At 46.0% G+C, this 14,060-nt stretch overlaps 1 protein-coding gene across 4 annotated transcripts in view; it reads right to left on the bottom strand.

Annotated features, from left to right (window-relative positions):
• The window catches only part of LOC135234203 (extracellular sulfatase Sulf-2-like), a 118,138-nt gene that overhangs the window by 92,876 nt on the left and 11,202 nt on the right, over window positions 1-14,060 (bottom strand). For 3 of the 4 annotated variants that reach the window (XM_064298552.1, XM_064298555.1, XM_064298556.1), the window contains exon 2: window positions 4,176-4,285. The exons of the other annotated variant lie outside the window; for it this stretch is intronic. The gene's annotated coding sequence lies outside the window, so the exon portion shown is untranslated. The remainder of the gene's footprint in view (window positions 1-4,175; window positions 4,286-14,060) is intronic. 4 annotated transcript variants of the gene reach the window in all.

Here is a 14,060-nt window from a genome sequence, read left to right as displayed (position 1 = left end):
AATATCGTTCCAGCTCAACATTTGTGTGATGACCACTGGGAAGAGTGGGGTTAAAGCAGGGGAAAACTGACAGATAATGTGTGCCTGATGTATTGAGCCAGCTGTTATTTATGAAAGCAGCAATCGGATATCTGTCCAGAGTGAAATTGACAGCAAAGTAAATCATGTTTTTCTACTCCTACTTTGTGATGAAACACATTCACTTCAGATATAAAGTATGTGACCCAAACCCCATCTTAAACTTTTAGAGCTAAACACACAATCAACCACAGCAGCCTAAGGGGTTTGTGTGGCCCACACAGAATCCCATAAATCAATAAGTTCTAAAGCACAAACATTTTTAAAACTACAGATTCAAGCACCTCCTGAAGGTGTGTGTGTGTGTGCGTGTGCATTCATGTGTGTGGGTGTGTGTGTGTGAGTGAGAGAGAGAGCAGGGCTCACTAGAAGAGATTAACGCGTGGGTGTTGCAGAGCTGTCTGACTCAAGCAAACTGGGCTGGGCCTTCATTCCTTGCCTGTTCAGAGTTGGGTATGGCGCCATGTTCCAGGCTCTTACTGCTATTACCAGAGACACAGCCTGGGCTCATAAAGAAGCACAGTGACCTTTCACCCCCCTTACGCGTGCGCGTGAGGGAGATACGGAGAGCACATGCATGTGGGAGCACAGGTGCTTATGGGACTGCGCGCGTGCAGCAGCGGTGAGTGCAGGTATCCCGTTTCGGGAGGGGGTGCAGGGTGATGGATGAGCTGCAGTGCCTCATGGGCAACCATGGTGCTGCGCTGCGACCGTGATGAATGTGGCTCCTCATAATAAATCTGCACTGGTCTCTACGGCAACGCAAACAGGGCAGCAGAAGGGTCACCCACCCCAGGCTAATGACAGGACACCCCCCCCCCCCCTCCCCCCAGTACTCCTTTTCCTCCGGACAGGAGACTGCAGCTGCCAGGGAGCGGCACAGACCCCCACCCGCAGCCCATCGCTGAGCCCATCGCCCGCAGCCCACCGCTAAGGCACACCAGTGGGCACAGAGGCCACCCGCCCTGGTTTCCGGGCCTCCTCCGCGGAAGGCGCGCACATTCTTGATGCGTGTCGGGATGGAGACCAGGTCGGGACAAGCCTGCGCGCCCGCGCTCCTGCCACGGCGTGCTTTCTCGTGGCTGTTTCGCGGGCGTTCCTGCTCGCGGGCGCGGAGCCGGGAGGAGCGCGTCGTCTGCAGGTCCACAGATGTTTGTGGGCTGTGGGCTAGTTAGCGGGAACACCTCAGTCTGCGAACATGCTGTGAAAACCTCACCCTCCATCCATCTGGATTTAATTAAACACCCCAACTCCCCGTTCGCACACACTCCTTTCTTCTGTTATCGAGTGCACAGACATCAGAAACACAGGAGAGTAGCTGACAGCAGGAATATATGAGATTCTTTTTTTCCAGAGGAAACTCTTCTTAAAATAACCATAAATAGGGACCGCTATCAGATTAAAAGAGTGCAGCGCAGTTGGATATGAGGGATTTAATGTGCTTTCATTTGTAAATGACGGATAAATCATTAGGTAATGTTTGCTACTGTTGTTCTGCTGCAGGGAGGCTTATGCATATGTTAACGGAAAGGCCTTCCAAGCAGAGGATGCTCCACAGCCACCTTCCTGTCAATGGCATTAATTACTGTCATTGGTACTCTCCCAGTCTGAAAGATTCGGTGAATCACTGTGATCACTTATCAAGTTTCGTCTAGATGTTTTAGGCCTGCGCAGCTACAAGAGCATGGCAAAATGTTTTACATTTTTATTGATGGACAATATCTCATTGATTGTATGACAGAGCTTTAAAAAAATAGGGTAACTGTAACTAAAAATAGTTATAAAGCACCACATCTGAAGCATATGACAGGCCAGTGCTTACAAATTGCACATACACTTGTACTGAATAATATCCTGTCAGGATCTTAACAATGCATGACTGCAGTTCTGCATGCGAACAGCAGATACTTTTCAAGAGAAGTGAAAGGTACGATGAAACAGGTCTCTAAATGATTGCTGAGAGCAATATTAGACGTGTGAGACATCTTATCTGAAAGTCAAAGTGAATTACTCATGAATTTCCAGACCATGAACACAAGCCCACAACAAACTGTATACTGTTCCACACACACTACTGCACCATTCACCAAATGTCATGTGGGAATAAAAAATATTCAGACGGTAACAACCTTTTGCTTGAACGCTATATGTCATGGTCCAGTCGTGGGTTCGGTGGTGTGTAGAATTGCCAGCACTACTTGGGAAGGGCAATATGGAAATCATCCATTTTATTGCTGCTTTCTGGCACGCTTGTCAGATTTTGCTGCCACAGGAAAATATAGCTTGGGTCACAACAATAGCATATAAATAATTAATTAAAAGCTACAGATTTCAACAGAAGTTCCCCATTCCCCACTCATTTCGTAAGAGCACAAATTTCAGCGTGAATGTGTGTCACACAAATGAACTGCTGCAGTGCAATGTGGTGCAATGCAATGAAACCCATATAACGCAATAACGCAAACAAGCTCATCTACTGGAGTCACACTCCTTAGCATTCATGACTAAGCTGAGAACATGAAAGGGAGAAGCTGGAACAGGCCTCATCTCTGGACGCTACCTCACCCGTAGCAGATGACTGGTGTGCCTGAAGCCTTATGCTCTGCCCAGATAACTCTAATTAGTTTCGTTGTGCCCCCACAGGAAGTGCAGCTTCCTTTGGCCACCCCGGAAATCGCATGCAGAGACCAGGGCTGGTTCAGCCTGACCGTGCTGCACAGCCTCGCTCCCATGGGCTCACTATGCAATCCTAGTTCTCCTGACCCACCCCACTCTCTCCTGCTCCTTCCTCTATCTGCGCCAAATCTTTCGCCGTTTGAGGGTGGGGGGAAGGCAGAACACAAAATGACACAGTCAGGGAATGATTGCACGCGACGTTCGATTTGCATAGCCTGCTGGGTTATTGGCCAGCTTTCTGGAGCACCTTTCCAGAGTACACACTGTCCTCCTAGCAGCCCTGACACATATGAAATACAGCACTCCTGGAGGGAGGTAGACTATCACATAGAAGACAGAAAAGTGAAGTTATAGGCCACTTCCCTCTTCTATTCTTCCACTATTATATTTAGCTTTTTTTTGGAAAATACTTTGATACTTTTACACAGAACATACACCTGTTGGACTGGGATGACATTCAGAACTGTGTGCACTTTCTGAATGTTATTTTTTATAAAAAGCAATAATTAAAGGGGGATCCAGATTTCACCAAGAACCAAAAAAGCCACACAGAAAGAAATAATGATACCATTTCATAACTTTATCAGCTAGTCACAGTGAGAAGCCACATGCAGTACTGCTGCTGCGGAGATGATCAGTGGAGGTATGCATGTGACTGGCCAAGGAAAGGTCAATGGTCACTACCCCTTGATTTCAGTTAGACGGCCCAACCCGTTTTGAAACAACCACCCAGAGAGTCTGCTGTGAGCTGACCTCTTCACCCGTTCTTTCTCGCTGTGCATACCATATGTCTGCCTGGATGAAGTTGCACAAACATCTCAGGAGTGGGCTTCCAGGACACGAGAAGAGTCTGGTAGGCCTCAAAACTGACCATTCCAGAGAAGCTGTGGTCAGTTACAGAGCCAGCATCACAAACACACACACACACCACACGCACAGTGAGCCATGCCAGAGTGACAGTCCACCACGTGTAGCCCACAGGTATGTGTGAGCGAGCACGTCTGTGTGCACAGTGTGTATGTGTGTTGTTCTGGGGTGTCCGTGGTAACTGATCACCCCTGAAGCACAATGATTGCAGTCAGATCCCATGCCTAATCAGGAATGCATGGCTTCCATCCCATGCTCCCCTCAGGAGGTCGACCTTTGGAAGGACAGTGTGTCAGCCTGAAGAGGCACTCTCATGCCCACTTCCCCAAACTTTACACTCCTCTTCACAATTCACAGATCCCCCCCTCTCTTCTCCTTCCCTGCCCCTCCAGATTGGTCTCTGTCAGACCCCCCCCCTCCCCCCCTGCTCCTTATTGATGCCTTTTCCTACCAAACTGCTGCCTCAGCCTTAGAGCTTAGGGCTGGAAGACTAGCGGAGGGGAGCTACAGCGAGTGGCTGTTGGACAGGAAGCTGGTGCATCTCCATCACTCACCTGCTGAGGAAAGTGTGCACCACCAAGATCACGTGTCTCCTGGGGCTGCGGACAGGGGGAAGCTTCAGGGTCTGCCCTCAGCAGGGACGGCCACGGCCTACGCTTAGACTCTGCAAAAAACAAAAACAAAGCAGAATTGTTTCAAAACTGGGAAGGAGGCAACCGTAGGAAAATGAGGATTACTTCTTCTCATCGTTTTTTTTCTCTCAGGGCACTTTTGGAGATAGCTAACGATTCATTTCACCGGGAGCTCAAAAGGCCTTTGCTTTAAAACAAGGCGGAAAGAAAAAGATAGGGGGGAAAGAAGCAGAGCATTTACAATTTGCCATCAAAGGCCCCACTGTGCTTGCCCGTCTCTCTCCCACTCTGCTCACTGTCTCGGGCCTTTCTCTTCCCGCTCACATCAGGGCCTGTCTGGAATACTGATGTCAGGGTCTGTGAGTCACAATTGGACAAAAATGACTTTCTGGCCTCTTTTTATTCAGCACTTTGTGTTGCCAATTCCCACTGGACCACGCTCGCTGAAATAAAGCTGGCCCAATTAACAGGGCAGGGCTCCGGGACGGCTAAACAACCCAGCGACAAATGGCCCTGCGTTTCAAACCTCTAAAGAGCCTTAGTAAAAAGAGGGGAGAAGAGATGACAAGTTCATTCAGAGCCTTGGAGAAAACAGCAACAATTACAGCACGGAGCTGCGGTCCAAGGTTTAGGAGATTGCCTTGGAATCCGTAGGGGGATAACAACTGTATGGAAAGCCATCAATAGGGAAATCTCCATTTTCTATCAAATGTTAATGCCATGCCGTCAATCATTCGGATTAAGAGAAGACTTGCCAAACTAATACATATTCAACAGCAGAACTGTGTTTCAGCGGAGGAAGAGAATATAATTATACATGGACTTTGAAAACAAGAAGAGTGTGAAATATCATTCTGTGCAAAGAATGTTGAGTGTGGAATAATTCTATGAAATAAAACAGTAGATGAGACATTGACTTGACACTGACACGTGCTGTGCACCGCAAGACGTCTTGGGCCTTGTTTCTCCAGGCTGGTCCTCAGTGTGTAATTGTTCAGCCCTGAAAAACCACACGGGAGGAAGTGAACAGTAGATTGAATTAGACCCTGTCATGTGGAAAATGGATACGCTCTTTTGGTTCAGAATTAAAAGGATGGTGTGCAGACGGTGGACTTGCAGGGAACATTACTGCCATCATGGCCACCCCTTTTCGGGGAAGGGGTAACAATACTTGCGGCAGCCCGTAGGGGGAACCATAAATCATTGGGCAGCTTTATATGCTGCCATGCGGTGTGCTCTAGAATATGCCTTGCATAAGACTGGGCTGGTAAGAATCGATCGGCCAAGATGGCCAAATGGGCTTTCAGTGACAACAGGAAGCATCAACCAGAGATATGAATCTCAAGTGAGCGATCAAAGAGCCGTATTTGGCTAACTGTGTCAAGACATTGACCATGAATCTTTCAACAGAATTAAATATACTGGAATTCAAAAAGTTGACATAAAGGAACTACTGTATGCAATGCAACAAAGGTAAGGATTAGTGACAAAACAAAATGATGGTTTCCCCTTGTTGGTACAACCTGCTGTTCCCCATGTCCTTTTCTCCATACACACTGTCTCCAGCCCTGAGCTGTAGGGAGGTGTTTTACCGGTTAACAGTCACACCCGACACAAGAGTCAGGGCGGATCGCTTTTGTCTGTGCGAAGGACCAAACGGACATGCTTCTCATTATGCATGGCAGTGCCTGATTTATGCTCACATTCATACCACATCTCGAGTGCTTTTAATCACTGCACAGCAAACCCGGTCGCATAAATATACTGGCAGACCAATTAATGCATCCGCAGCTTCTCTCCCATTCCGCGGCATTAATTCAGTATTTGAAAAATCCCAACTAATTGACGATGAGCTATTGCAAGCACTGTACATCACTTGAAGGAACTCTGAGACATGCAGTGCAAAAATGGTACAGTGGCGATCCACTAAAGGATGCGACTCGGAGGATACCCTGGCTGTTTACCGCGTTAGCGGAGTCGTTGGTGAGCTCAGCTGTGGTCTGTAAATAGTTTCCTAGAAAGAGCCTTTTCCTGCTAAGTGTCAGTGTGCTGCTAATTACACGGTGGGTTTAAGCCGCGCAGGCTGACAGGCCTCTGTCACGCTCTTTCCCGCTGCCCAGCGGACGTGTGTGTGTCCGCCGCCTCGTCGCGGCACGCTCCCTCCCCCTCTCTGTCTTTGCTGAATAATTGAGACACCTTCAAATCTCAGTAAGACGAACTGATGACGCCCAATTACACAGGGCCCTTTGGTTTGCTATGGTCTAAAACATGCACGGGAGATCTGTGCTTTGATGGCTTTGTGTGCAGGTGTGTATGTGTGAGTGTGTATGCATGAGTAAATGTGTGTGTGTGTGTGTGTATGCGTGTGTGTGTGTAGGAGGGAGTGATTTTTCTGCGCTCCCCGTTGTGCATGTGTAAGCATATTTTAAGTCATTTTCTCAGTCGGCTTCTAGAAACCATTACTGTCTCAGCTGCATAATTATTTCAATTAATTTAAGTATGCCTTATACAGTCGCAGATTATAAAGAGAGGGTGCCTTGAAAAGAATCCATCCGTGAGGATGGTATAGGCTCTGTTCAGACTGCAAGATCCACTGTGAAGTGCTATTTTAAAAAAATGTAAAGAAATCTCTTAGGGCTCAATTAATGCACTGCTGTTTCAAGCACCTACAGCTTGCATTTCACTGACAGAAAAAGTGGACGAAGCATCAAAGCTCCCATAACTAGCCTGGGGGAAAATCAATCCAACACTTCACTTTACTTCAATTTTTGGCCGAATGTGCATTCACCTAAACAGCGAGCATATTTTAAAAAATGCAGATTAAAATATGTAAATGTCCATTTCTATCATTTTACCCTTTTTTTAGTAATTTCCACATCTATGTCAAGAGGCATTGAAAAGATAAGCTTTACTTGTCACTCAAAAAGCCAAAATGTGCAGTATTTTTAGAAAATTTAAGTGTCCTAACTCAAATGGCTTTAGACCTAAACGAGAATGGGGGAAACTCCCAGTGATGTTAGCCATGATAACTCCACAGAGGATGTGGAGAGTCTCTTGAGTAGGTGTATCACTTTTCAAGAACCACTACCACAATTCAATTGTTCTGTTTTCTGGGTATGGACCAAGGATGCATGAAGAGATCAATGTGTAATCACGTTCTTCACATCGCATACCTTTCTTGGCGCTCCATTTGGCCAGTGCACCCAGAGCATTGTGGGATTGATAAAATCCTATTTTTTTTTGAGGCAAACATCAGCTTGCCTTAGGATGTCTGTGAAATTCACTTCATTTTAGACTTCATTTTTAATCAGCATGACATTTTGTTTCTGAAATTACAGGATGGAAAAAGGGCCCTGTTTCCAAAATATCAGCAGCAAATTAAAAAGCGTATTAACTTGCAATTAAGAAGAACTGTTATGTGGACTCAACTGCTCAAATAACTAATTTCATTGCCATTTCGAAATCTGATTGATCATCATTTAATTGGAATTTATTATTCCACACAAAATTAGAAAAATAATTATATTTTTCACAAACAAAAACCCAGATATTTTAAAAAAAGGAAATAAATAGTCGAAAAATTAAGAACTATTGTATTATTATATACAAAATATTGTAGTTATCAGAAAAATTGTGATTAGATATTAAAACAGAAAATAATGATAAAAATTATAATTCTGCCTATAAGGCTACCAAAAATGTCTTGAAATTTAAAATGTCTTGAAATTCCTTACTGCATATAAATCTCATAATTATTATTAAAGTAAATTACATATATAAACAGTAATCACAGTGCATACGTGCTGCAGAATATATAAGCCAGTACTGTGGAATAAACAAAACCATACAAAATGAAATAAAACTGTCCACAAAAATAAATAAATAAATAAATAATAATAATAATATTTCATGGATTGTGTGATAAATAAGTATAAAATTGAATAAATCATGGTTCAAATAAGTGAAGTTAAAATAAAAACACATAGAGAGGTATGCTATTTAAAAGAGAGTATTTGCCTTCCATTGTGAGGGTCATTCTGAACTACATTCCAAAACCAGGGATCCTAGAATTTCTCCTGCACTCCTAAAAGCGGTTTAAGATACGATTAGAACTTTGGGTACCACAATTTTAATTCCATCCACTACCACTCACTGCCAATAGGATCTATAGACCTTTCCTGCACCCAATTAGAGTAAGCTGTACCATTAGTGGCTGATGTTTATAATATTGAAGCAGGATCTAACAGTTACTCTATCTCTCTGACACAGCACACAAAGCATTTCATGGTCCACAGTGAAAAGGCTATTTATCATGATCTAATTTTGTTTAGTGAAGACTTATAATATTGTTATCATTACTACTGCTGCGAATGCTACAGGAATTAACTCCCTTTCTCTGGTCTGTCAGAAAAATGACAGAGGGTAGATTCCAGTAGGACTTAACATGCCATGTAGACGTGTGATTCCCAACAGCACTATCAGAGGGTGTGGGAAGAAGGCCAGAGCCCTCACCACTGCATTCGATTACAGGTCAGGACACACTGAGCCACATAATCCTCTACTTAAACAGACTGAAAAATCCAATTCCAGATATCCGTTATTCTACAAACCTCATTTATACAACATCCAAGCTCTCGCCAGAGATCTTCTACAGGAGGAAGGGAGAGTTTTGGGTGGGGGTAAGCAGGAAGCAGGGTCCACCAGAAGGAAAGGGGAAAGGGCTCGAGGCGTACAGTCAGGCACCTGAAGCCTGTGTACCTGTGTACCGCACACCACTGTGCAGAAATCCCCCATGCTGCCCTTCAGTATACCTCAATATCCCTTCTCCTCTGACCTGCCGTTACCAATCAGAGGGAGCCGCTAGCTGGAAGGGGGAGAGGAGAGCGAGAAGAACTCCCGTAGGTCACCTCTAAATCACCAACACATGTTCACAGAGGAGCGCGCTTGTATACGCCCCAATAGCAAGATTTTTCCCAGTAAGAGCTCAGCGCCGTGGAATCGAGCGTGAATGTGAGGTAGGCAGCCCCCCCCACCCCCCACCCCTACGCCCCAGGCCTGGGTTTCTGCAGCCAGGCTCAGGGGTGTGATCTCCTGCCAGCGCCGTGAGATTTAGTGTCCTGATGTAAATTAAGTTACTCAGCAGCGGGGGATGCGCTGGCACGGACGTCACTGCCAGGTCCAGAGCAAACCACTTCCATACAGCCGAAGAGAGAGAGAGGAGATTTAAAGAGAAACCCCGCAGAAATTTCACTATGGAGCAGAGCGACGAGACGGTCAGCGCGCTGGAGTGACAGCGCCGGCCTTCATTAGCCGCTAGCCTCGAGCGGCGCACATCAAACCCTGTTTCAGTGTTAACAAGGCAAGGCGTAACAGGGATCTGCTTACACCTCACGGGCATCTCCCCCACCAGCCCAGCGCTGCCTGCGCACACCGGCCCTCTGTCAGCAACGTCTTTTACACTGTCTGTAATTACACACATTAGAGCGACTCTTTATGCACATTCTCTCCCAAATTCTAATCCCTGTCAATCACGAGGTGCCTTTCGTGTTAGGCCTTCTCTACTGCACCTCATAATGAATTTAATCAGCGCATCAATAAACCACTTACTGCGGGGAAGTTATCTGAAACCAGCAATTGATTTATTCGAGTGTAAATCGAGCAGGAGAGATTTGTACAGTCTGCAGGCCTGTGGTCAGTGTGAACACACCACTGAAACCAAGGGGGCGAGAGGAATGTCTTGGGAAGGGTTCTAACTCTGCCGGTGCTGCTGGGAAGACTGCCTTCCGGCCAACAGTGATGTACACATTTCAAATGGGCCATTGACACTCACAGCCTCTGCTGGAGGGGCGTGCAGCTGTCAGTCATCTGTATAGAATAACCTTCAGGTTACACTGGCAGAGTGAGTGTCATGTACGTCTTTGGAGTAGTTAGCCAGGAATCAAGGGACAAAAGGTATTTCAGCTACTTTCTCCCTCTCTGATACTTCACATTCTCTATCTTTTCCTCTCCATCACTCCCTAACTCAACCTCTTTCTCCTTATCTTATTTCAGTGGGCATTATACAATGTGATGATTCATCCTGTACACTGATTCATGAACTACAGGGAGAGACACTCGGTTTTGTATGCTGAACACAGAAGAGAGTTGTGCAAACACAATCTGCCTCCTCACTTAATCACTGTCCTTATCATGCTGCCCGGTACCTCGGAACGGGAGACTTCATTTAGTCACTTCAGAGATATTCTGCTCAGCAAGGCTGCCACATTTAATTTTAGATGCGTAAAGTTGCCATGGCTAAAGAACTTGCACCAACACACACAGTGAAGTGAGACAGGTATGCTGTCACCTTCTCCCTGAAGCACGAGCAAATGAAAAGAGCCTGGCCTGTATGCTTTGTGTTTGCTGAGATGACTCAAAGGTTCTGGCAAATGTAATTTTAGGGATAACATTGCTGAGAATAATTTTGCAAATTTGCAGACATATGGTTTTGTTTATATTATTGTGTAAAGGCACAGCAATGCCCCACACTCCTAATAGGAAATAAAAATTTAGTTTGTTCTTTCAGTGTCCGTAACTGAAAATAGATAGACTTTTTTGTGAGGTGAGTGAGTCATTTTAAAACCTTTATAGTTAGTCGGGGGTTTCAAACCAATGTTAAACATTCTATTCACATAGGCAGCAGGTCAATTTTTTCAGTTCTACAGCAGACAATGATAACACAGTATTTGATTGGTTACAGGATTGGAACTCATTTCTTTCTTTTCTCTTTTCTAGGAATTTATAAATATGGCTAAAATCATACTGTAATAAATCCCAACATGTGTCTTAATTATGCTCATTTACATATGTCCATTTAGCTGTACAAAACATTTATGTGTGTATATACATATAAAACGGTTAGTGTTGCGTCAATGTTACATCTGAGGGAGAAAAAAAAAATTCTCAGAAGAGATACTTTCATCCTTCAGACTGCTGTACTAGCAGCACTAGAAAACAGTTCAGCTTGTGTGTGGCTGTCTAATTCTGCTCCTTGTCTTTTCTCCCAGGTTGTGGGTGTAGACAGTTGAGTGACAGGCCCCCTGCACATTCAGCCCTCCTCCCAGGAATAATCAGCCAGTGAACACTGATGAGTAAAACGCGCCATCTTGTCAATAAGAAAGATGGACAGCAGAACTGGAGAAAAAAGGCCCTAATCTGCATTCCCGCTCTTTCTGAGAAACCCCCACGGTCCATTAACTAATTCTTATTAAGCGATACAAAGCTGGAACAATGCACAGCAATGCCTGGGATTTCAAAAAGAGGGCATATTGTGTGTGTGTCTGTGTGTGTGTATGCACATGTGCGTGTTTTTGCGCATGTGTGTGCGTAAGTGTGTGTGTGTGTGTGTGCATGTGCATATATGTGTGCTTGTGCATGTATGAGTGTGTGTATGAGTGTGTGTGTGTGTGTGTGTGTGTGTGTATGTGCTTGTATGAGTGTGTGTATGACCGTATGTGCTTGTGCGTGTGTGTGTGTGCATGTGTGTATGTGCTTGTGCGTGTATGTGCGTGTATGAGTGTGTATATGACTGTATGTGAGCGTGTTTGTGTGTGTTTGTGTGTGTGTGTGTGTGTGTGTGTGTGGGCGTGTTTTGCTTTTCAAAGTGAAGCGGGCTTGTGTTGCCACCCCTTTCTCTGCAGTTCCCAGGGCACTGGCTGTCAGGGCTGAGCTCAGAGGTCACCCGGGTGCAAGCAGGAACCGCATCCAGGTCAGAGCAGCTTTAATTCAATTTGCATTGTGCAGCAGAAACAAACACCCCCACTGGCTCTCACAGCACGACTGATTGTGTGCATGTGTTTTGTATGTATGCGGGGGCGCGAGCGTGTTTGTATGTGTTTGTGTGTGTGTGTGTGTGTGTGCTAACCCACAGAAAGGACACAATGAAAGGGTCTGGCAAATTGTGGTCTTCTGCTGGGACATGAGAGGGCTCCTGTTAGAGGGGCCCAGATTACAAAGGTGCAGCTGCAGGGAGTCCCTGCCTGGATTTGACCCAATGTGATGGGGTTGCATTTTTCACCAGAGGGGTTCTTGGTTATACAGCTGTTCTTTTACAGTGTTTTTGCTCCTTGGTTTTATCAAACAGCAGCAACATCATCAGAACATGTGCACACATACACACGTGCACAAAATTGTACACGCACACATGCATGCACACATACAAACACACACACACACACACACACACACACACACACACACGATGATGAATCGAGATTGTCCAACCGCTGTTACAAGCAAGTCTAAAGGTTAACTTTATTCATGAGCCTTGTACCCGCTCTCCCATTACTCTGTCGTCCGCCCCGTTTCCCCGGGCAACCCATGTGCTCTTTTGTTATCAAGATTGCGCCCGCACATTTTTTTTACCTAAACAGCAAGTTGGAGATGTAAAATATTTACTCCATGGTTGCAGGGTGTAATTGCTTCTTTCTCTCCCTCTCTGGCTCCCTCTCTCTCTCTCTCTCTCTCTCTCTCTCTCTCTTTCTGAGATACCGGACCTGCTGTTGTTCTGTCTCGCTGGGAGCTCAGAGGTTGCTGATTAAAAATACATTGCGCACACTTCACAGAACGCAAGATTAATGAATGGTGGGTCTGGGCGGACGGGGTGGTGGCTCCATGGTGACCGGGTGGGGGTGGAAGGGGAGGGGGGGTTAACGTCGCTCTGATCAGGGGCCATTATTAATGGAGTCCCAGGTTCCTGTCTCCTGATACCGGGGGACGAGCCAGAGGAGCATCTTCACACAGTGAGCCCCATTCACACAAGCATCTCTGCCTCCCTTTGCATTGGTGTGTGAGGCCGATCGACCGGTGAAGGTGTAATTAAAGGACATTAATCATCAAAGTCTCCGCGATGCCACTCCACTTCATTTACTGACAAAGCGCAGAGATAAAAATGCTTTCAGGAAAATTAAACAGATTCATTAGAAAAGGGAAAAGCAATTCTCAAAAGTTAAGGAGCGTTCCCATAAAATTGGACTAAGATGAAGATGCTGATAAACGCTGTCTGCAGCTCTGTGTACCCTTTCTTAAGTCGGAGAGGAGGGAGGAGATCACTCAGAGACCCAGCGACACCGTCATCTGACATCTTCATGAACGTGATCTAAGGACCCACCTGGGAGCAAAGAAATCACATGAATGGGCAAGTTTCAGGCGACACGTGCAAGGGGCAGGGTAAATATTTTCACTGCCCGACGGGCGGCGGTAGAATCCTGACACCCACGCGAGCGACACCAGCGAGCCGGGGGGACCCCTCAGAGACGGCACGCGTGGACCCCGCAGCCCGCCCACCCCCACGAAACACCGATAAGACACATTCCCATTCGTCACGCTTTATTTAGCCCTCTCCACGCAGCTCCCATTGAACTTAGTTTCTCCGCACTCTCGGTGCGTCTTCTCCAGTCATTACAGGCTCTTCAGCTCGCGAAAGCCGTCGCCCTTGTTCCCTTTTAGCACACTTAAACTCCACCGCAGCGGGCTGCCTTTCACTGGCAGCAGAGACATAAAAGGAGAGACAAAAATCATAAACCAACAGTCCCCCCCCTCCCCTCTCCTTTTTGCCATTGTATCCATTATATAGCGCGAGCTCATTTCCCCTCAGTGGAAACGGCTCCAATTAGAGGACATTTCTCACTTAGGGCACAGCAGCTGCTGATCAGCCTCGGTCTCGCCGCGTTTGAGAGAGAGCGGACCGTAAGCCGCAGCGTTCGGCTTTCCTGAATGAAAGCCGGTCGGGCAGGAAAAAAAAGTCAAACTCGCCTCTTTAGAAGAAAT

This window comes from Anguilla rostrata, chromosome 11 (assembly GCF_018555375.3).
Source record: "Anguilla rostrata isolate EN2019 chromosome 11, ASM1855537v3, whole genome shotgun sequence".
NCBI classification, from domain to species: Eukaryota; Metazoa; Chordata; class Actinopteri; order Anguilliformes; family Anguillidae; genus Anguilla; species Anguilla rostrata.
Note: the sequence above shows the minus strand (reverse complement) of the source record. Positions and strands in the feature narration are given on the sequence as shown.